Source organism: Eretmochelys imbricata, chromosome 19, assembly GCF_965152235.1.
Source record: "Eretmochelys imbricata isolate rEreImb1 chromosome 19, rEreImb1.hap1, whole genome shotgun sequence".
Taxonomy (NCBI): domain Eukaryota; kingdom Metazoa; phylum Chordata; order Testudines; family Cheloniidae; genus Eretmochelys; species Eretmochelys imbricata.
In genome coordinates, this window is record NC_135590.1 from 11,078,750 (window position 1) to 11,099,337 (window position 20,588).

A 20,588-nucleotide genomic window follows, 5' to 3' on the forward strand; every position below is an offset into this window, starting at 1 on the left:
GCCGCTCTGCCAACGTGCTCCAGCCTTGGCCAATTCTCACCCAAGAGCGGCGACCCAAACAACCCTTGGCCCAGCACTGGAGCTGCCCACAAGGAGGAGCGTCAGGAAGAACCGCACTATGTAACATCCTCGGCTTTCATGATCCAACTAGCCCAGCTGGGCGATGCCAGGGCTGAGGGTCCCCCACACCCTATTCCAAGCCCCAGAGCCACCCAGCCGCCCTCTTCACTGAAATCGGTGTCTCTGAATCCCTCACAGGGAGCAGCAGCCAACTAAGAACGGCAGAGGCATCCCCAGGCTGAGATCTTGGACTCTTTGGCATTAACCATCCATCTCCCCAGCTCCTCACCTGGGACCACGCATCAGCCGTCTGGTGAGGATCCACTCTCGGGGCCGGATGGATCCCTAGTGTCACCACACCAAGGCCGGGGAAGTGACATAGGATGGGGCAGTGACTATGGGGGTGGCTCTCCCCCCACTTACATGGTGAGTGCACTTCTCCATTCCCCAGCCCCTCCCCACGCGCTTTGCGTGTTCCCTATCTCTACAGAAAAGTCACCACCAATCAGCCTTACAGGAAGGAACTGAGAGCGACCCAGACTGTGCCCCAGGGAAGTCAGCAACACAAAATGAGAGTCTCCACACCGGTCCCACTCGCTGCCCATGGTGTGTAATGATCCCATGGCCCCTTTCACAAGGCTGGGGCTGCCCTGGCAGAACTCCAGCCAAGCTGCTCCATGCTGCCAGGTCTGACCCTCACTTTCGTTTCCGGGCCTGAGTTGTTGCGCAGCATTGCTGCATGTGGTTAAACAACTGCCATGCTCCACCCTAGAGCTGGCTGCATTTCAATGATGAGCGAAGCAATCTCTTCCTGCCACCCCACCCGCTGCAGCTGGGTCCCAGTTCCAGCCCCTTGCGCTCTGCCCAACCTCAACCTACGCCAGCAACCTATTCCAGGATGATCCCGCCGCGATTCCCAGGCACGCCCTCCCACGCCAGCTACCCCCCTGCCACCAGAAAGCCTCTCTGCGAGCTGCTTCCCCACTCTGCCAGGAACCCTCCCCAGTCCTTCCTCAAATTACTGCTCTCCCAGCCCTTAACATGGTCCACTCACAAGTGCCACCCCTGGGAAACAGGAGCGCCAGAAGCTCCCTAGAAGTGCGGGGAGGGCCCACTGGCGCCCGGACCAAAGCCCCGCCCCTGTTCTGCCTGAGGCCCCGCCCTCGTCCAGCTTCTTCCCGAGGCCCCCCCCCCTCTTCCCCTGAGGCCCCACCCACCCCTCACTCCTCTCCACTCCCGCCCCTGTGCTTGCCCTAAGGCAGGAAAAAAGTGGGAGGGCAAAAGTGATGGGGCCCATGGTCCCCTTGGCCCCCCCACTGCTTACTGAAGCCGGCAGCTGAGGGGAAGCAGGAGCAGCTGACACTGCCCAGACTCTTATTCAAGCTTCTCCACTGCCCCTGAACACAAGGCGTCTCCTCTAAACCCTGACCCCTCCCCAGCTCATGCCAACACGCTGGCTCCGCACGGTTCATTCCTACGGCCGGCCGGCAAGAGAAATACCCGCTCAGCCTCCGCTGACACTGCATCACCCTAACGGCATCAACGCTGGCTCTGCTGCTCGTGGAGGTGGAGTTAAGGCAGCGGAGAGGGGCAGTTATGTCCGCGGGAGCGAAATGTAAGTGTAGACACCTGCAGAGTTAGGTCAGCGTAAGCTGCCTAGCGGCAGCCCCACTCAGCAGCACAGACCAGCCCTTGGGCTCGGTTGGCGGGGCCTCTCCAGGCTCTGAGCTTTGGGTTGACGGGTGCCATGACGTGCTCCTGCCCCCCGCCCATAGATTCTGGCCTTGCCCCGGCACCCCACTACAAATCCAGGCTGCCCGGGTTACCAGCCAGCCTGCGGATCCCACCCTGCTGGTGGGGGGCACAGGGCAGGCTCAGAGCTGTCCTCTCACAGGTGATGGGGGATCAGCCAGAGGTTACCACAGCCCTGAGGCCCGGGTCCTCTGCTCTCAAAGGCAGCGTTGGGGGCGTGCGGGGGGAGGTGCGTGTGGAGTCAGGCCTCCAGGCGAGCGGCTTGGAGCCCTTTCTTCCTGCCTGGGAGAAGGCATCCTGCCAGGGGAGCCCTGGGGGTGCCAAAGGGAGCAGCTCCCCAGCAGCACCGTGCCAATCACCCTCACCCTGGGGACTCACGGCTGAGCCCCGCCAGCGAGCTCCCAAAGCTCAGCAGATCTCGGGCTGGTTCCTGACGACCCTCTGATGGGCCATCTAGCTTCCGAAGACCGCAGCTCAACCACCTCTCGCGGAAAGGGAGGCAGATAACGGCGAGGGGCTTTCTGAACCCACCTGCTCTTCCCTGGCACTGCCCTCAGCTTACCTATTGGCCCAGACGCATCCCAGCACAACTAGGAGGCAGGGAGCCCACCCCGCTTGGTAATCTGCCTCTGGCCCTACAGTGGGGAGAGAGGGGGACCAGGCCAGAACTGTGGGGCGGGAGGGAGAGGAAAGAGAAGCACAAGCATCAGATGATTTAGTTGGGGTTGGTCCTGCTTTGAGCAGGGGGTTGGACTAGATGACCTCCTGAGGTCCCTTCCAACCCTGATAGTCTATGATCAGGGAGCACAAGTGGCCCCATGAGAGGAAGGGAAGGGTCGGTGCGGGAGGTCTGGCCATGGGGAGGGACTGCCAAGGGAGAGCAGGCCCAGGGCACGAGCTCTGGGGAAGGGAAGGAGATTGGACACGTATGGGGGGGCAAAGCGGCCCAGGGAGCAGGAGGGGATGGCAGGGGGCAGGCTGCGGTAAGTCTTAGGCATGCGTTTTGGAGACAGTGGGGCAGGCCCAGGGCACAGTCTCTGCGGCAGGGAGGACCAGCCAGGTGTGAGCAGAGGGCACACTCTTGGCAAAGGGGCGAGGAAGGGGATGCAGGCCCTGGACACGGCCTCCGAGGAACCAGCCCCTGTTTTGGACCCCCCTTCCCCCACTGCAGCATATTTCTGTGACCCAGGAAGAATTTCCCAGTTATGTCCCCGCAGTCATTGCTGTCTTCTTCCTCCCCTAGCTATGCCCTTGCCCCCCTCCCATGCCAGACAAAGAGAGGGCCATGCAGGGCCAGCTGGGGAACGAAATCCTACAGGCAGGGACACTTCAGAGCAGGAGGCAAGGAAAACACAGGGGGGGAGCAGGGGTGCCAGCCATCAAAGCCCATGTGGGATGCTCATTCGCTGGGTTACTCATCCACACAGTCCAAGCTGCTCCCAGCCTCCTCACCGTGGCACAGAGGTGGGACAATACTGGAATCTGGCAGTAGTGCCAGCCGGGAGGGGGAAGCCCCAAACAAGCGGAAAGGCCTTGCCCTCAAGAGAGGTGGTGAGGGGCACAGCTCAGCCCCCCGACTCCAGGCCATGAACTCTAAAGGCTGGGAACAGAGGAGAGGTACCTAGGCCAGGCTCTGCCATGCTGCTCTGGGCGCTTCACAATCCTGGGTGTATCTATCCTCAGAACACCACTGTAAGGGAGGAGTCGTATCGATGGCACCGAGACTGAGTGACTTGTCCAAGATCATGGAAGAAATTTGGTGTGAATCAGGGATTTGAACCTAGGTACTCCCAAGCCCCAGGCTGCACCTCTAACCACTAGACCATCTTCCCGCCCACAGTCAGGGAAGCAGACTTCTCCCTAGTGCGGCCAACTTCTGAAGATCATGCTCCTGCTCCCAACAAAGAACCTGCCCCCAACCCAGTGCAGCCAGGCCTCAGCTGACGTGACATGGCAAGAGGAGGGTGGCCTTTGGGGTCTAAGTCTCCATTGCCTTGCCCCGCAGTCACTCATCCCTTCGTTCAGGGGATGTAAAGAACCATCCCCCACTTCAGGGCTCAGCCACAGCCAGCTGCCACATTTGGAGAGACAACCCATTGCCCACCTCTAGAACATTTCAACAGCAGCCCCTGTCGTACGAGGCATGGGGCAAAATACAACCGCCACCTCTTAACGGGGTCCAATCCGGCCCTCCTTGGCTAGGACAGGAGCTGCAGAGCAGCGTGGAGGGGGGGGAACATGGTGCGGCTGCAATCTGGAAGTGGGCCTGAATCAAATGACCTGGAGCCGAACGATCAATTGGAGCGAGAGCCATGGGAACCGTTACAGCGATAGCCTCAAGGAGTTCAAGCTATGTGGCTTAACAGAGAGCCGGTTAAGGAGTGGGGAACCAAAGATTTGATAAGGGGCTCTCCTGTCTGACAAGATAGAGTGGCTGGAAGTTGAAGGCAGCCAGACTGAGATGGGAAATAAGGCGCCCGTGTTTTAACAGTGCAGGTATCTAACCACTGGCACGGCTTTCCAAGGGTGGATTCGCCATCGCTAGCCATTTTTAAACCAGGATGGGACGTTTGTCTAAAAGATCTGCTCTCATTCGAGCAGGAATCCATTCAGGGCAGTCCTCTGGCTTGTGTTACGGCAGAGGTCAGACTCCATGACCCCAGGGCTCCGTTCCAGCCTCGGATTTTATCAAACACCCCCTGTTTGAGATTCGGGGAAATTCACTGGTGAAAATGAAGGGGCTCCCCTGCCAAGCACAGAGAACATCCCTTGTGGTGGAGGCGGGCGCTAAACCAACACAGCTGACCAGGCAGGACTTACCCCTCTGGTCGTGCTCACAGATAGCACCTCTCTCTGCAGCTCGGTTCAGCCCCTGGCTCGGGTCACTCAGCTGAGCATCCGATGAAGTGAGCTGTAGCTCACAAAAGCTTATGCTCAAATAAATTGGTTAGTCCCTAAGGTGCCACGAGTCCTCCTTTTCTTTTTGCGAATACAGACTAACACGGCTGCTACTCTGTCAGCTGAGGCAGGAACCTTCCCTGTCCCCGTGGTGCAGCAGCGTTGGGAAGCCCCCAGAAGTACCCGCCGGTTTATTCCGGCTCCCACTTCTGCACGCCCGGGGCGGCTGGCTGCCCAGCTTGTTCTCAGAACGGAAGGGGAAGGGGCGGCGTGGCTAACCGGCGGGACACGGCGAGAGGCTGAACCTGCAGCGGGGGTTATGGGGAGCCTGCTCCTCGCACCGGGATGTTCCCGGGCAGGGGAAGCAAGAAGGGAGGTGCTGAAATTTCTTTCTTCCCCATCAGAACGCTCCCTGCATGGCTGCCTACAGAGGGGCTGGGGCTGCGTTTTGGCAGAAAGGGCCGTCTCGCAGGTTGGGCTGAACTCTTCTGGCCCGGCCTACATGAGGCTTCCCTCCCCCAAAGCACTTACGCCACCGATAGCCTTCCAGCAGTCTTCGGTGTGCACACTCCCCCTCTCCGTTATCTTAGTGGTCAAAAGCCTCCCTTGTACTGGGTCTCGTCCAGTGCAAAACCACCTGTGCTGGATACTGGCTGGGAGGAGCTCCTGCCTCACCAGGAGGCTGCTGGAAGCGAGCCCAGAGAGAAGGGGGCGAACAGCAACACACGGGGCATGACGCTCCAATATCCTGGCACCTGGCCCTCCAGAGCGTTACTATTGGCTATATTACAGGAGTGCCTAGAGACACCGAGATCGGGGCCCACTGTGCTGGGGCTGCACTGTGCACATATTAAGAGACAATCCCTGCCCTCGAGAGCTTATGATCTAGACAGACAAGGGGCGAGAGGGGAAACTGAGGCACACAGAGGGGTTGTGACTTGTCCAAGTTGACCCAGCAGGGCCATGTCAGAGCTGGGAAGAGAACCCAGGTTTCCCAAGTGGATCAGGCATCGGACTGGGACTAGGCCGTGAATAGTAGTAGTGAGACGGGACATGTCTGTATTGCCCCAGGAACCCAGAATGGCTTTGTGGAGAGTACACCGACAGGCCCACTGAAATGCAGCCCCTTCTGTGGTGGAGGATGGCAGCCACCTGCCCACAGTCCAGCACTGCCGGGAGGGAGAGTTCAGGGCAAGGGTACCATGCAAAGCCCCTATGAGAAGGGCCGGGGTCTTTAGCAGACAAGGCCTGGGTTCCCGAGGGCACGGCCCCAAAGGGCTCATGCCGAGCACTGTTCAGCCTTCCTCCTTGCAGGGTGGGTGAGTTACCTCTGAACCTGCCACCTGAGTAATCCCAAGCTCGAAGCTACCCTGTGTTACGGACAAGAGGAGCCCCTAGCTCCTGCACCCCATGCAGAGAGGGTGTCTCGGTACAGGGGGACATGAGCCTCAGCATCTCTGCCCCATTAGCCTAATGCTCTCCAGCCGGCTCCCCAATAAGATGGGGGGGGCTCATTCCCTCCTCTGTATATTACCCCACTTCTCCATGGCAGCAGCTTGGGGGATTTTTTGGGGGGGAGGCAAGAGAGACCAGGCAGCTCCCCAGCAAGATGTTCTCAGAGGCAGCAATTACAGAGGCAGAAAGCTGGGGGGGTGGGGAGGGAAGAGAGCGCCCCCCTCATCAGCCCCCACCCCGGTCCATAGTGTCTGGACTAAGATGCAGGGAATTGTTATAGTAAAGGCCCATCCTGTGCCGGGGGAAGAGGCCTGTGCCCCCCGCCCACCCCACCCCCAGCCCATCCTGCTCCTGCCACTGCCCTGGGCCCCCTACCCACAGCCGGTGAAAGTCCCCGCTGCCAAGGCGGTGCCCCCACCCAGCCCGCCATGAATATGCCAGAGGGAGCCAGTCCCAGGAGCCGCACAAGGGCCGCTATTGAGCCAGCTAGTGCACCGTGAAGATGCTATCTATCCTCACGTGCCCGCCCCCAGCTGAGCCAGTGTGGGGCTGGCCCGCTGCCAGACCCACTGCACAGGAGCACCCATTGTTGGGGAGGGCCCCTCTGGGGCAAGCCGGCTGGATTCCCCCCCCCCCGCCCCCAGTGTTCAGTTCCGGCAGCTGAGCCGGGCAGGGGAAGCTGGTCTCCCCACCTGTCAGGGGCACAGTGAGACGGAACGGCTGAGAAGAGGAACAAGAAACCGGTTGTGGTTGGGCCATGAAAAAGCTGGTGAAAGAAATCCTTGCACGGAGCATCCCTCTGAGCTAGGACGGGGCATTGCAAGCAGCAGCTCCAGTGTCCCAGCCTCGCCTGCCACAGCCCCCCCAGCCCCTTCCACTCACCCGCCACAGTCCCAGGCCCTTCCCCTCGCCCACCACAGCCCCCCCCCCGGCCCTCCTCCACCACCCGAGGGCAACCAGAGCTCGACCTCCCCACTGCGGCCCCCTATCAGCATCCTCTCCTCAGAGGCTTCATGCAGCCGGGGTAGGACAGGGCTTCGGTCACTGGGCAGGAACGAAACCTGCACCCATTCCTCCGTGCCCGCTGCAGATGGCTGCCTGTCATGCCAGCCCCGGACTGGTCTGCTCCCCCACACCTGGCCAGCGGGGGGTGTCTGAATGCCATGGGCCTTTCATTGCAGCGCAGACATCGATGTGTCCACATGGGAGCCGGAGGCAGCAGACATACCCATGCTAGCTCTGAATGAGCTAGTGCACTAAAAAGTGCCCTCATCTGAAACCCTAGGGGCCTACTTGGGCTGCTAGCCTGTCCCGTCCCTCATGTTGCCATGGGCTAGGACAGGTACCTGAGCTGGAAATTCCACCTCCAGCTCCACTGCAGATGTACCCAGGGTGTCTGTTCAGTGCCCAGCACAGGGGGCCCTGATCTCAGCTGGGGCATGAGGTGGTTATTGTCATACGTATCATAACCCCCCACCCACACACTATCTTCAACACTGTAGAGCCTCCAGTACCTACCTCTGGTGTTTCTAAGGTGCCCACTACCATAGGATCCAAGCGACAGCCCTATTCCAGGGCAGAATGATGGGATGAAATAACGTATACAACAGGGACCGGTCGGTTATACAGCCAGACGGATCCAAGAGTGCTTTGCAGGCAGCGGGGCAGACTCTGCTCTGTGTCACACAAGCAATGGGTTCCCTGTGGGTCCCAGTCCTTAGAGGGCTTTGCTCCCCCATGGGTGAGCTGCAGCCCTTCCTAGGTGAGCCGCCTCCACCATCCTGTTCTAGTGACCTCACCCAATGGTGGGAAGGGTAGAATTATTTCCCCATTTGGGCCCTCAGGTAGTTACCTCTGCCCATACGGGGCCAGGTATAGAGCCCCTCTGTGGGGAAGGGGCCAGGAGCTCTCTTATAGGACCTTTGTTTCAGATCTGATTGGTAAGACTCTGACTTGTAAGGGCAGAGGAGCATCCTACTCGGGCGCTGGTCCAGGAGAGACCGGAGGAAGGGGCGTGCTGTGGGCTGAGTGACTAACACTTCCTCAATGACATCAGTTTCCACTTGGAGACCTCCCAGCCCAGGGATAACCAGCCCAATGCCATGTAGCTTGAGAGCTGCCAAGAGCGACCGCAAAAAGCAGGATAGTTCATCTGTGTGCCGACAAAGATGGTGCCCCCTTTGAAGCCATCCCCACACCTTTTCTGGCTTTCTCGGTGGTCGAGCCCGCTCGTTCACATCTTCCCCTTTAAATCACGTATCCCTCCGACTGCCCCCTTACCATCTGTGCTCGCGCACCCTACCCCACTGCTTAGGGCCTCAGGTCAGGCACCCCACCCACACTGCACCTTACACTGAGAGAGTGGTATCCCCCTATGCCACATGCATTGCAAGAATCACGCCATTAGCCTCAGGGTGCCAGGACTGGGAACAGACCAGAGAGTTTCCTGCACATTGGCCCGGAGCAAGCTATGCCCAGTTGCTCTCTCACCTTTCTGGGCCAGAAGCATCTTGCTTGCCAGAGGATCTGGAGCAGGATGCTGATGAAAGCATCTCAGCGTGGCTGGTAAATAGCCTATCAAGGCTTCTTTTTCTGCCTGGGCTCAGGATGATTTCAGGTTCTGATACTTTGCAAATTGCCAGGCTCAGAAACTCCTGCTGAGCCCTATTGGGCTCTTGCACACCGGTTGGGCCCGGTTCTTGCTAAGCAGCCCCCTGGCTCTCAGACACATTTGTGGGCTGGGCAGGGAAATCGCGCCTCCCACTTTGAAAGCAACACATGCTGGCTGGAAAATAAATGAGATCCTCCTCCCCCAGCCGTCACTGTGAGGAGAGGAGAAGGGAGGGCCCTGCTGCCCTGTGGCATCATGCTGACGGATGGGGATGGCTATGCATGGAGGATGCCGCACTCCAGTCCTGCCGTGCCATAGAAGAGCACACCCCATAGAGACACATCTTGCGGGGAGGAAGAAATCATTCCTCGGACTCCTCCTCTGCCGAGTGCTGTGGTTGACAGCGTATCCTGCCATCACGGCCCCTCCACGCACTGCTAATCCCACTGCCAGCGGCTGGGCTTGCCCAGTAATTAAAGGAAATAGTAACTGGAATCCTATCAAAAGCACCAGAAGGCTAAAAATAGCCAGCACCGGAGCCTATTGTTCGCGCTGCAGCCATGACGGGAGGAGGGCCTGACTTCCACACACCCTCCAACATGCTCCCCTTTGAGAGATCCCAGCAGGCCTGTTGGCCCCGGCAGGGGCTGCATAGCCATGGTAGGTCATGGGCACAGCCTCTGCACAATGGCCGGGGAAGGGCTGCTCAGCCTAGGGCTGCAGTAACCACAAAGAGGCAATCCGGGGCTTTGGCTAATCATCATGCACCCAGCTCCCCACAAGTGCAGCATGCCAGGGGCTTCCAGGCCAAGGAAGACAAGGCTGGTGCTTTGCCTTCCTCCCCATCCCAAGGGCAACCAAGTGGGACGGCTCAAGGGATGGGAGGCAGAGCCTTTCAGCTCCGGGTCACTGATTGAAACCCAGTTCAGCCGTCACTATCAGCTGGCACTGCTGGGTAACTGCTCAGTGGCATGTGAGAGACAAGTGGGCAGGTCTCACTCCAGTTCCCAGTGGAAGCCAGAGCCCCCCGGTGAGATGTGCCATCCTAGTGAGCCACCAAGCAGAAGGCAGCCCCTGTGCTGGCTCAACCGGCACAAGCCTTTGGCAACATGACCTAGAGGGGTGAGAGTAGAGAGTTCACCCTCCAGCCCATCCAGCTCTGGGCCTCAGGGCCGCGCCTACCACCTGCACCAGCAGCTTTTGTAGCATGCACATTGGCCATTCATCCAGGGATCTGCCCTGAGACGCACCTGTCACATCACCACCGCCACCTAGCTCCACTGCTGGACTTGACCCAGTCAGGCGGACATGAAAAGCCCTGCGTAGTCCATCACCGGTCCAGTCCCACTGATCTCTTCGCTTTGATTATTTTATTAATCGGGAAAAGCTGTCCTGAGCCCCGCAGCGAAAAGGCAGAGCACAGGGGAATTAAGAAGCTACAGTTCAATCAGAGAAGAAGAGCGCTGATCGCTGGGGAAGAGACCCTGCCCCCCCTCCCTACACACAGCCCTTGACACGGGCTGCCCACAGCACACCCAGTTGTGTTCCATCCTTGAGCCACTTCTTGGAATACAGCTCCAAACTGCAGCAGGGTAAAATCAGCCGTTCTGCCTTATATGGTAGATAACTTGAGTACCACGCATTGTAAGAGGCTGTCTTTTGAATGAGATCTTAAAAATAGAGGTCTTGTCTGCCCTGCATGAATTTTAAAATCCTGGTGTCCTTAATTTGATTTCTCCTCCACTTATTACCATGCAACATATAGCTGCTGTCCTCCACCCCAGAGATAGCTGCATGGTATGGATGCTGAATATTCTGCTTAGTTCATGGCATGTTCTGAGATGAACAGCACTATCTTTAAACATTTCAGTGTAGCCACATGGTTTGGAGGGGGAAATAAGGACATTTTCTCCCTGTAATTTAAAAAGGGGCACTGGTAGGCTAACAGCATAATATAGCTGTTAAAAAACCTCACATTTCATCTGCTACATTACCAGTAATGACACCTCCAACAATGAAAGTAGCCTAGTGATTTTCAGGTTTCTTTATAGTAAATTTCTAGTCAGTCAGTTTCCTTTTCCAGTTCTCATGCATTGGACTTGGTTTTTCATTACTACAGATAAGGCTAAAGTATCCATTTAACTCCAACTCCGATGCCTAACACACTCTTGGCAAAAAGCACATCTTTGTTAAAGAATCATCATTCCCCCTTCCTTCAATTAAGGTATGAGAACCTGCCTCTGAAACCTCCAGGGTGGCCCTCCATTAAAGCAGGGCTGATCACACACGACATTCCTAACATATCAAAGGTAACATACAAGCAAGAAACAAAATCCAAAAGCCTTAAAAGATGTATGAACCTAAACTTCCTGACAGTGTCTCTTTAAGAGAGGATCTAGCAGAGTGACTTTTAGACCTTGACATGGTGCGGACTCCAAAAACTTAAACCGAAAGTTGGGAACCCACAATCAGGGCACCCACAGACACTGTCAAAATAACTTGGCATAAGTGACTTCCTCAAATCAGTTGCAGAATTAGGACAAGAACTCAGGAGTCCTGATTACCAGCCCCCAGCTCGAACCCCTGGAATCAATAAAACAAATGCTTTTCTCAGTGATATTGGTCTAGGCACAGCGTGACGTCACCAAAAGTCAGTGGAGTGGCTCCAAATTGACACCAGTGGACTGGGTACTCCTGGGTTCTAATCTCAGCTCTGACGCTGACTTACTAGGTGACACTGGACAGGTTACTGCAAATCCGTGCCTCAGTTTCCCCATCTGCTGGGTTAATGATGCTCTGGAGCATTACTTAATGCTTACTCCAGTTAGGAAGCTAACTGGGTGTTTGCAGGCAGACGCTGGGCATTTCCGTGCACGACCCCAGGCACGTGACCTTTCTAAAATGAGCCGCATTTAAGATCTTTGTCTCCTTCTCAGACACGAATCCGCAGGCTCCCTGCAAGACTTGCCTTCCAGCGCTTGAATGTTGACCAGTGACACTTACCCACGCGCGGCAGTGGTGGTTGCAGGGTAGGCGAAGCAGCCCGCTTCCTGCTGTGGGGTGAAGGGGACTGGTTGGCTTGCAGTTCCGATTCCAGGGCAGGAGGAAGGAACTGGCTGAGCACTCAGACAGGTGTGCGGCCAGCCAGCGAGGCAGCAGCCCGGCACCAAGCGGGTCTCGGGAACCGTTCCAGCATCCTGAACAGAGATGGCAGCTCAGGCTGCAATCTGTGCACGCAGGCAGCCTGCTCCGCAGAGAGCTGGCCAGGCGGGGAGCTGTCACAACTCCAGCAGGTCTCACCTCCCACAGTTGCACCCTGGCTCTGTGATCTGAGTGCGAAGTCGAGAGCTGTGAGAAAGGGAGGGTGCGGGCTGGGGGAGGAGGGTGCTGAGCCTTCCCAGAAGCTGCTGGCTGAGTTTGGTCTCCTCTGCAAAATACTCCCCAAGCTCCATTCTCTTTAGGGGAAGTAGCAGGACAATAAAAGGAGATGCTTCCCCTAATGCCCCGTGACTTCAGGGCAGGGATCACTCCAGGGTTACTCAGGGTGCAGGAAGGGTACAAGTAGAGGGTTAGAACAGGCACTGAAAAGCACCAGGCTTCTCCCTCCAGCTATAATGCACCATTCTTGCCCCTTATGGAACACCCCATCGTATCCACGAGGCACCGGTGGCGTCCTCAGCCAGAGTGCACTGCCCAACTTGCCCAGCATGCCACGGCCCCAGAATACACTGTGCTGCTCGAGACCGCAGCAGGCCAGGGCTAGCCTTCAGTTATGCGCCTGCGATCCTGCTGGCTTACCCAGAAAGGGGTGCGGGGCGCAGTGGAGAGCGGGAGAGCCCAGCGAGCCTGTGCAAACAGCGCTCCTTGCCCCGCAACAGGAGAGCTGCCTGGGAGCCGGAGCAGATGTGGGGTGGGAAGGTTTTGTCCTGTGAGGTGTGCCTCTGGGTATGGAGACAGCCCCCCTCTCTGGGGCGGGGTGGGGGGCACAGAGACACGAGTGCATTCCCCTCTACTTCACAATGAGGATGGGTGAACCAGAAACGGCGCAAGGGCCAGTGTAGACAGGGCTGAGCTGTTTCCACGGCTGGCTCAAGAGGAGATGCCTGCAGGAGTGCTGGAGTTGGGGGAGGTTCGTAGGCAAGGGGCCAGTCACCTCCCAGTGAGAAAGAGGCACACGAAGCGAAAGTGGGTCCACGGCGCCGTGGGGGGGCAGGCTCAGTCGCTGCAGCACTGTGGGACAGAGAGGAAGCCACTCCATTCCGGTCCAGCATGCTCAGCTCACGGAGGAAGCTGGGTGGGAACCGGTAAGGGGGTGGGGGAGGGAAGGATTCAGAACCGCCCGAAGAGGGGAATCCCAGGGCTGCCTTGAGAACCAAGCTCTGAAGCGGGGTGGGGAGGAGAGGTGCTGTAGGGGAGATCACAGCTTGGGTTGCAGATGGAGGGCTGGATGCAGGGCTAAGTTGAGATCCAGTCCTCCTGGGCCAGAAAGCCCGGCCTCGTAGTATTTGGGGGGAGCGACTCTTGAGGCACCAAGAGGGCTCTGGGGTGCACCTCCCACACTTGGCTGGTTCGTCTTTGTTTTCCAGCCACAGCAGCAGACAAGCTTAGGGCCCCATCTGCCCCAGACCCCTGGGAATAGAGCCTCCCACTACCTCTTGGCCAGCCATGGGGAGGCAGTCGCTGACAATGGAGATGGGGCAAACAGCAGGAGAGCCCCGCCCTGCACCCCCAGGAGTTCAGCAGGCTGATTAGCTATGGGGCTTGCTGCACAAAGTGGAGTGGGGGTAGGGAAGAGTGTACATGGGGGGCCACGAAGGCCAGGCCAGGGAAACCATGCACAGAGAACTCAGTGAACCCAAAGCACATCAGTTTGGCGGCCCAGGCCGTCCGGGGGCTGGACTCTGGCTGTCGTCAGCCCAGGTCTCACGCTCCCAGGGTGGATAGGGCCAAATGCTGCTCTCAGCTACACCAGAGCAACCCCACCCAAAATCAACGCAAGAGCAGGAGGGATGGTGCCACGCTTGGGGAACGGGGGGTGGGGAGCCTGCTGGCAGGACTGCCCCTCCCCCACAGCCTGCTCCCCGCACGGCCCACACCCTTTGGATCTGGATGGGCGGCTGGTGCCCCCAGGTACGCCAGCACCACGGCAGGGCGGGGGAGAGAGATCGTGCAATAAAACCCACAAGCTGAAATCGACATGCTGCACACACATTACCCAGTGTCCAGAGCACCACCCAACAGCCAGCCCCATGGCAGCGTTATCACCCCACACAGACCAGACACACTCGCCTCACAGAGTCACGTCTGGGCTAAGAGGAACCAAGAACGCTGACGCGTTCGGGAGCCGCTTCCCTGCTCAACTCAGAGCCCACCAGGCTCCCTACCACCCCCCGGCCCAGCCGTGGATCTCCACGGCCCAGACTTTTAAAAAGGTAAATTACCTTTTGATGTCTGGCCTCAAGGGCTGAATGGCACGAGAGGCAGGTAGGATCGCTAGCCCTCTCTTGCCACTGGGGAAAACAAGGCATGGCAAATAGACGACTTGGCTGAGGTCACGTGGTGAGCCAGGAACAAAACCCATCACCCTGTTACCCTCCCCTTTCCAGGGCAGCCTGAGAAAATTATGGGGCTTTGGGAATAGCCCTTAGGGTTTCCTTCCTGGCATCGAGGACCTGTTTCTCCAGTCTTCACAGCACCCAGTGCCACATTCAGGACGCATTAGACAGCTGCCTGGGTGGGTGGACACAGACACATGGAAAGTGTGTGTTACGTTAACGAGTCAGCAAGAGAAAAGGACGGGCAGCGCCCTGTGTGGTCAGTCCATGACAAGTCCAGCATATAGATCTGGCCAATGGCTCAGGCTGCAAGGACAGATATGTCCATCTGGTAACCAAAGGAGTTAGAGAAGGGAGCAGCAGGCTGGAGACCAGACCAGGTCCTTTCCTGCAGGGCCTACAAAGCTCGGGGGTGGGGGCTTCCTGCTGCCAAGTGTCCTAGTCTGAACCCAGCCTATAGTGACAGCATCCTTTGCCATCGGACGGCCCTTGATGAAACACTGTGGTTGCTGGGTCTCCAGCTGGTCCCTCGTGGGCATGTGCCCCAATTGTACCCTTTGGCGTCTTGCTGAAAATCCCCAGACAGACAGACAGACAGACAGACTCAAGGGCTGGCTAGCCACGAAAGCTGCACTGATCTTCCATTTCCCCAGCCTGCTACAGAGGAGACACCTAGAGACAAGGCATTGTTTTACCAGGGATTCCTTCTCATGGGCTGCTCTTCATTCCCCAAGATGGAAATGCAACTTCCAGCCCCTGGGGGAGGCAACTGCCTCTCTTCGTGCTGGGAACAGGGAGAAGAAAAGCTGGACCCACTCCCTTCCCTTGCCTTCTGCTTCCCCCTTGCTCCTAAACAGCCTGGCGAGGTCTATGAACGTGGCACACCAGGGATGGCTGCACGTTACGCTAACCACACTGCTGAGTAACAGCAGGGCCTGAGATAAAGCACAGGCATTAATATAGCAGAGTGGCAAAGTGCGGTACAGATCCCCACCTCTGGGATCCACATGGCATCGAGGCCTGCTACTGTGCCCAGCTATCGGAGTTGGCCCTTTAGCTCAAATAAGAGGCTTTGGGGCCAGACGTCCCAGGTTCAGTTCCGGCCAGCGATGGAACTGTAGGGTCGCTCCACAGAAACGAACGCTCCTTCAGAGCCTGCCTTGCTCTGCTTCTTGCTGAGTCCTGGCTGTTAGGGAAATGCCTAGGGGCGTGCTGCGGGAGGCCAGTCACACATATACAACAGTTGCTGTGGGGTGAGCAGGGACAATGTCACGGCCTCATTCCTAAAGATCCCCCACAGCACGAGCCTCAGGGCTGGGAGTGGGCGGCTGGCCGAGCTCGGATCTACAGGTGGGTGGGACTCAGCATTTACCCCTGAGGAAAAGAAGGGGGGAAATTGTCTCAAAAACATCAAGGAGGAAGGGGGGGGGGGGAGGGGAAATAAAAAAATCAGGGCTTGAGAAATAAACTCAGAGAAACACACAATTAAGACCCCGCAGGGAGTTTTATAGGCCAGCCTGGGCTTTCTTGCCCCTCTGTCCCAGCTAAACTGCATGGGAGAAGCCTGGGACCCAGTGCTGCGCTCAGCGAGGTGTGTACACAGCTACTTCCGTTCTCCCCCTCCCCCGCATAACTACAGCACGCTCGTGCGACAGACCGCAGCTTAGCAGAGCCTCGGTGAGCCCATAAATGCTTTTCCTGCTGCATAACTCTCCAGCCCCCTCCTGCCCCGACTGACCCAAAGGTCTTGCACCATCCCGGCATGGGAATGGATTCTTAGTTTTAGCAGATCTGAGACAGCAGAGTTTGAATCCAGACCACCCTGAAATCTGGGGTGTCCATGTTTGGGACTCATCTAAGGAAGCCATCTTCTTGCTAAAGCCCATTGCTCCTTTAAGGCAGAAGAATTTCTGGGCTTCCCATCACCTCACTGCCCTCAGGATCTCACGCCACACCTGGTCCTGAGCACCCAGCCCAGGCTAAACTCCCCCCAAAGTCCAGAGGGGCTGTGGCTGAGTATGAGGTGCGGGACAGCCTTCTTTACGTAGAAGGCAGCAATCCCTTCCTTGAGAGGGAGGCAGGCCTAGTGGTTAGGGCAGGAGACAGGGAGTCAGGACTCCTGGGTTCTGCTCCGACCTCTAACAGTGGCTCACTGGGTGACTTTAGGCAAATCACTCAACTTCAGAGACTTGTTCCCCACCCACCACGAAACGGGTTCAATAATCCCTGCATGTCCCATTCCCAGAGGGGCCTGCATGGCTCCTTCCCCACGTTCATAGAGTGCTTGTAGATCCCTGCTCTCAACAGGTGCTTTTCCCCACTCTGGTCCAGGTCAACGCATGATTCTGTTCTATCGAGATTCTCGCACCAGGCTCGTAACATCAGAGTATCACAAGGACCCCTTCCCTGGGGTTCAACCTGCATGACCACCATGACTCTTGCACCCGCCTTTGTTGTTAGCTTGTCCTTCCACCCTCTATTTATTCACTGTTGCATATTCACTAAATCCTAGATTGTGAGCTCTCCAGGACGGGACTGTCTTTTTTCTTACTTATTTGCAAGTGCCTAGCACATCAGGACCCTGATCCCTGAGGCGGTCCTATGACCCTACTGCAATAGAAACAGCTATAATTTTTGTTGTAAGGTAACAAAGTTCCACTTAAACCTTCGCCCTCCACTTGGCTGTTCCTGGAGTTCCTCCCTCCAGACTGCTCAGCCCATGCCCTGAATCATCTCTGTAGAGAACCCCTTGGACAGGAAGTACGACTTTGTGGCTAAGGCACTGGAGTGGGATGCAGGAGATCTGGGGCCAGTTCCCTGATCCACCAAGGATTTCATGTGTGACCCTGACCAAGTGAGGGAATCGCTCTGGGCCTCAACATTTGATCTGTAAAATGGGAAGATATTACCATTCTTCCACTCTTTGCCTGTTTAGGCTGCAAGCTCTTTGGGGCAGGGACTGTCTCTCACAGTGTCTGTGCGCATCTGGCACAAAAGGGGTTCAGTCTCAGATGGAGCCCCGCTATGGGCTACCATCCCCCTCAGTTCTGTATGCACTAATGAGGAATCTGCTCCTGTGAGTCTCCACTACCCACTTTGCCCTTCATCAGCCAGAAGGACACCTGCTACCAGCGTGGGAGGTTTCAAGCAGACTCTGCCAGCCTGTTCCAGTCAGCAGGGAAATACTAGCCACCTGGCTATTATTCTAGAGGCTCTGTTGTGGGCATGGGGAAGGGGACAATACCAGGTAGAACAGGGATAAGGATTTTTGAGCGAGGCGGGAGTTCATTCAATTCAAAACAGCAGCAAATCGAATGAGGAAGAGGGTGAAACCCGGGAAAGGAGAACTTGGCCCAAAGAGGAGTGGTTCTCAGTGTGGAAATAAGTTAGAGCTTTAGTAACGGGCAGAGGGGCTCCCCACAGCCAGTATTTGCCATCCCAGCCCTGGCCTCAAGTTGTACCTTTCTGTCCCAGCCAGCTGTCACCACCTGACAGCTGTTCTGTGACCTCCGTAGGAAATAAGGTGGCAGCAGCCCTTGGCTTGGCATCACCTGGAGCTCTTATTGGCAGCCTGAGCAGAGGAGCCAAGGAGCAAACGGGTCACAGGGACATCCCTCTTGGCGCTCCTGAAGGGCATTCTGTTCAGGTCAGGCAGCCAGAAACTCACCCTGCTGCTGCATCTGTCCCTAAACAGGCAGGGAGCATCTACAGTGTAAACAGAGTGACTCCAGGAGAGTCGATGGGGCTACCCTAGTGTACCCGAGGGGCCGGAGGTCTCCTTCCCCCGGACACCTTTGTTGCTCGGATGCTGCCAACAACTGTTCCCTGTGTCACAGCCCCGAGTCGCCACAAGCCCACTGGCTCAAAGGAGCACCCCTTCTGCGGGCGAGCTCGGTGGTTTGAGCATTGGTCTGCTAAACCCAGGGTTGTGAGTTCAATCCTTAAGGGGGCCATTTAGGGGTCTGGGGCAAAAATTCAGGATTGGCCCTGCTTTGAGCAGGGGGTTGGACTAGATGACCTTCTGAGGTCCCTTCCAACCCTGATATTCTATGATAAGAAGGGGACAAGGGCAGGGTGGCGTCAAGCCTTTCACCCCCAGGACCACGGCCCTCCCCCGGGGGACAGATCCTGATCGTGCACCAGCATGAGACCAGAGCATCTGCAAAAGGGACCAGCCTGGGTCGCCAAAGGTCAGCATCTGAGCCCTTGCAAACATCAGCCCTTGGCTCTGAGCATCTGATCCGGGCCCATTAAACACAGCCCCGTGACACGCAGAACAATCCATAGGCGCACACCCTTCCCACAAGAAAGAGGAAGTGCACTATTAGTAACGGCCTAAAGGAAAAGCACATTACAGGGGTAGCCATGGTAACCTCTTGCCACCCCCCCATCCCTTGCTCTCGCCTGCTGGCTGGGAAAAGCAGGATTTCCGCTGGAAGAAGAGCAATTCCCGGATCTGAGGGGCTGCAAAGGAGGAGGAAATCGGCCTAGGGGAGCAGGGTGGACGCACACATACAATCCAGAACTGGGCCCAGCGCGGGGAGGGGAAGCGAACCCCCTTCCCCACAGGCGGGGGGGGGCGGGGAACGGACTTTGACAGGAAGCTGCAAGTTCCTGCTCCCAGCTGAGCCACCACCAGGAGTTAGTGCAGAGAAATAAACTCAGAAAAAACGGGACCAGAGACTGAGCTGAAGGCCCCTTTCCTAGACACAGAGTCAGCATCCCTTCTGGGGGCCCTTGGGATCCCACTCCCAGAGCTAATCTCCCCCCCCCCCCACACACACACACAGCCAGGGGACAGTGATGGGTGGGGGTGGTTCCAAGGACCAGTCGTCTCAGTGGCTGGGGATGGGAGAGTCACCATGCAAGTATTTTCCTGGATGGGGGCGGGGGGTTTGGAGATACAGCCCCCCACCCCCGAAAGGGTAAAATCATCTGAACTGCGAGGACTAAAGGGGTGTCTCCTGCCCGGGCATAGCCATCATAACAGGGCTGCCACCCGAATCATGGCTGGAAGGAAAGTGACACCCGCTTCATCCCCCCGCCCCCCCCAGGTCCAGACCAGGCAGGAAAACAAGCCGTTTGCTTGTGCAACATCCTTCTGTTGATGCTGCCGATTAAGACCTAGCAAAGCGGAGCGGGGGCTTCGCTCCCCTCTGGCGCCGGGGGCTAGGCCGGATTTACATGGGGGTCAGGGGGGGATCGGGGCGGCGGAGCCAGGAATTAAGCGAGCCTCGTTTGTTTCACCGGGGGAGAGCCCCAGGCAGCCCCCGGGGGTTGCAAGGAGGTCGCCTTCCTTCCTCCCCCGCATCCACGAACGAGCAGCCCCCAGGAAAAGGGGGGAGACACCAGCCCCCCCACTCAGCGTTTCTTATCCTCCCCCCCCCCTCCATCCACCCCCCATCGCGCCGCAGCTCCCGGAGCGCGATGCCCATCCGAGGGGGATTCAGACAGATCCCCCCGCACATGCCCGCTTCCTGCGGGGAACCGGAGAGACCTCACCCCCCAGCTCGCTGGCTTCAAACACACGCAGCCCCCGCCGCCTCCCTCCATGGCCCTCGGCCCTGGCTGCGCCCCTCCCCGGGGCTCGCCTTACCTTTGGCGCCTGCCGCGCGGCTCCCGCCTGCGGGCACCGGGCTGATCTGCCCCTTGGCAAGGGGGCGGGCAGGGCACAGCGCGCTGGAGGGTTCCTGCCCCTTTCCCTGTCTCTTCAGTCCTTCTTACCGGCGGGCAGCCCGCAGCCAGCCCCCTTCTCTGCTCCCCCCGCTCAGCAAGGCTTAATGGGGCGAGTGGGAGCCAGAGCGCTCCGGGCTGCGAGCTTCACCCGTCCCAGCAAACCCTCCTCGGCTGGTGGACGAGCCCCCGCCGCTCGGTCCCACCCAGTCATTGATTGCGGCTGCCGGGGGTTCTGTCAATCAGGAGCTTCTCGGGGCTGGGGCGGGGGGGGGGGGGTTTGAAAGTCCTTCCTGAGCGCACACCACCCCAATCACCTCCGGCTGCCCACGACAGGGGCAGATCGCAGAGCTCCTAACCCCTCCCTGCCCCACATCTCCCCTGACCCGCGGGTCACTGGAGAGCTGCAGCTCGAGGGTCCCGCCGACCTGGCCCGGCCGGTGTCTTCTGAGGGCGAAGGGAGTTCGGGCGACCCAGCGCTGGGCATTGGCCGCAGCTGGGGGGCGGGGGGAGTGCCTGCCAATCAAACCATTGCAGGGTGTGGCTATATCAAAAACCAATAGATAGGCGGGGGGCTGAGGGAA

The 20,588-nt window shown here is 58.0% G+C and overlaps 1 protein-coding gene across 2 annotated transcripts in view; it reads right to left on the reverse strand.

Annotated features, from left to right (window-relative positions):
• Positions 1-20,252, reverse strand: part of FGR (FGR proto-oncogene, Src family tyrosine kinase) — a 37,386-nt gene extending 17,134 nt beyond the window's left edge. Inside the window, exon 1 of one of the 2 annotated variants that reach the window (XM_077837935.1) lies at positions 19,928-20,252. The gene's annotated coding sequence lies outside the window, so the exon portion shown is untranslated. Of the gene's footprint in view, positions 1-349; positions 462-19,927 lie in introns of those variants that run through there. The other variant, XM_077837936.1, reaches the window with a different exon arrangement.
• Between the last annotated feature and the right edge of the window lie 336 nt (positions 20,253-20,588).